Below are 2,928 nucleotides of genomic sequence, written 5' to 3'. Positions count from 1 at the left end.
TCAATTCTAATTTTTAAGGAATTATTTTCTCTGCTGGTCTTTTCCATCTCTTTTTCTATGTGACTGATTCTACTTTTTACAGAGTTAGTTTTAACAATTAGTTTGTACCTCATTTTTGTTGTTTAATCATTTTCAGTCATGTCTAATTCTTCATGATCCCTCATTTGGTTTTCTTGGCAAAGCTATTGGAGTAGTTTACTATTTCCCTCTTCAGGTCATTTTACAAATGAACAAACTAGGCAAATAGGGTTAAGTGACTTGCCTAGGGTCACACAATTAGTGTCTGCAATCAAATTTGAACTCACAAAGATGAGGCTTCCTCATTTCAGGTATTGAGTTCTATCCACTGTGCCACCTCACTACCTCTCTCTCTCTCTCTCTGTATATATATATATATATATATATACACACATATATATATGTGTGTGTGTGTATATGTGTGTGTAGGTATATATAATATATGTAAATATATATGTAGATATAGATATAGATAGATATAGATATACATAGGTAGACATAGATATAGATATAGATATACATCCAATTCTGTTATTTAAGGAATTCTTTTCTTCAGGGAATTCTTGTTACTCTTTTACCATCTGGCCAATTCTGTGTTTACACTGTTATTTCTTTCAGTATTTTTGTGCCTCTTTCATCAAGCTGTTATCTCTTTTTCATACTTTTATCACATCACCCTCATTTCTTTTCCTAATTGTTTTATACTACTAATACATTTCTTTAAGTCATCGTGGAATTCATCTTGGGCTTGTGTACAAGTAACATTTCTATGTGACTTTGCTTGTTGCTATTTTCACATTGTTTTCTTCTTCTGAGTTGGTGTCTTGGTTTTCTCTGTCTCTGCAATCACTTTTTTATGATGAAATTCTTTTAAAAAATGTTTGTTTTGAAAGCATATTTCTTGACTTTAAACTTCATGTTAAAAATGGCCTCTACTCATTTAACTTTGAGAATACATTGTCCCAAACTTCAAGATTTTTCGTGATGTTCTTTTCAGAGCTAGTTCTGGGGATCTGTACATCTTTTTGGTGGTAGGGACATAGCTCTCCTGGTCTGTGCTCTGATCTTTAACCAGGAAGAGCTCTTGTTTCCTTGTAGCCACAGGTGACTATTCTCCTCTTGACCCAGAAACTCTGACCCAGAACTGTGTATGGACAATAGAGTTGCTAAACAGTACCAGCTCCTGTTCCCAGTTCCATCTAAAAGGCCCATGACCTTTTTACCATCTCTGGGCTTAGGGCTCCTGAAGCTGCTGCTGTTATGGCTGTCTCTAAGGCCACCTGCTGATGTTGCCACTGTGTATGCTATTGGCCAACTCCCACCCCTGTCTCACAGTCCTCTTCTGCCAATGTGATAAGCCATTTTAGATTGGAAAAAATATCTCACTCTGAACTTTGGTTGTTTCTGTCTCTCCTAGAATTCTATTTGAGGTGTTACTTTAAATTTGTTTGGAGAGGAAAGTTGGGAAAGTTTGTCTGGCTTGCTGCTTCTACTCTGTGATCTTGGCTTTGCATCATAAGAGTTGATTTCATTTTTTAGTCTTGCTGGGAAAGCTTGCTACCCACATACATTTTTTTAGGATAACTTCCATTGTGCTTCTCTGATTGTGAACTTGAGCTCTATAAATTTTACTTGGAATCATTGAAACATTCTTCTGCCAAACTGTGTTTTTAAGTACCTCAATAAAATATTACATGTAAAATGAAGACAATATTTTCATTTTGGCACATTTTTTCTAAGTCATTATGTATCTCTTGATTTATTAGTTTATTTGCATAAATCTAGTTTTAATATATTTGCTAGAACAAAAATATAATATTTGTAATGTTGTAATTCCATTTTAACTATTAATTTCTAACAAATATAAGATTAATGTTCTATCTTGGAATAAATTCTATAATATAAAATGATTACAAAATTAATTGATATCACCTTGCTAAATTTTCATAAAGTTCATCTAACATACTAGAGAGACTGAAAATAATTTTACAAATAAAATAGAATTGTAAATTTTCAGCTAACAAATTCTACTATAAAATTATTACATACAGTTATATGCACAAAACATAAATATGTACCACGTAATACAAATAAAGAAATTAAAAGATGAATATTGAGTGTAAATAGACTGAAACATGACTATACATTTATGTATATGTATGTGTGTATTTTTTATGTTTAAATCATCAAATAACAAAGATCACCAGAGGTGTTTGAATAAAAAGAAAGTAAGTTGACCATGTATCAAGAAAAGGTCATAATAGACGGACAACCTGTATCCTTCATTGATAGATACCCATGTATTTATAATCAATTAATATGTATTTATTAACTATCTATTATGTGCAAAGGACTAAGCTAATCACTGAAGATAAAAAGACAGAAGTGAAACTAATCTTGGCTTCAAGGGGTTTGTATTCTATTGGGGAAGATAATTGTAAACCTATGCACAGAAGAAAAATACACACACATATAAGTGTATACACACTGTGTTATATAAGAAGAATAAAAAATGAAGTTCCACTTTCCATTTAGGGCACACAAGGAAAGGTAATTTTTTTTCTCCCAGTGCTCCTAGATTGACTTTGCCTTTTCAGGTCCACTTACTTTTTATGAAAAATTTGAAGATTAGAAATGATAGACAAAACACTTCACAATTTCATTTCATAATTTAAAATTATTCTAACAGCATATTTTCCTGAAAATTATTGTGAGGAAAATCAGTTTTTACTCTTTAGAAATCACTGGATTTTTAGACTCAACACAATTGATCAAAAAAGCATTTAACAAGAGTCTACTATGAGCTGTATTATAGGAATCCAAAGATAAAAATAAAACAAACCTGTTCTCAAGGAGCATACAACAGGGAGGAGAGGAGGAATATTGTGTATATGTCAGTTCATGTAAAAT

This window comes from Vombatus ursinus, unplaced genomic scaffold (assembly GCF_900497805.2).
Source record: "Vombatus ursinus unplaced genomic scaffold, bare-nosed wombat genome assembly UNPS02014791.1, whole genome shotgun sequence".
In the NCBI taxonomy this organism is placed as follows: Eukaryota; Metazoa; Chordata; class Mammalia; order Diprotodontia; family Vombatidae; genus Vombatus; species Vombatus ursinus.
This window is presented reverse-complemented; position numbering follows the sequence as displayed.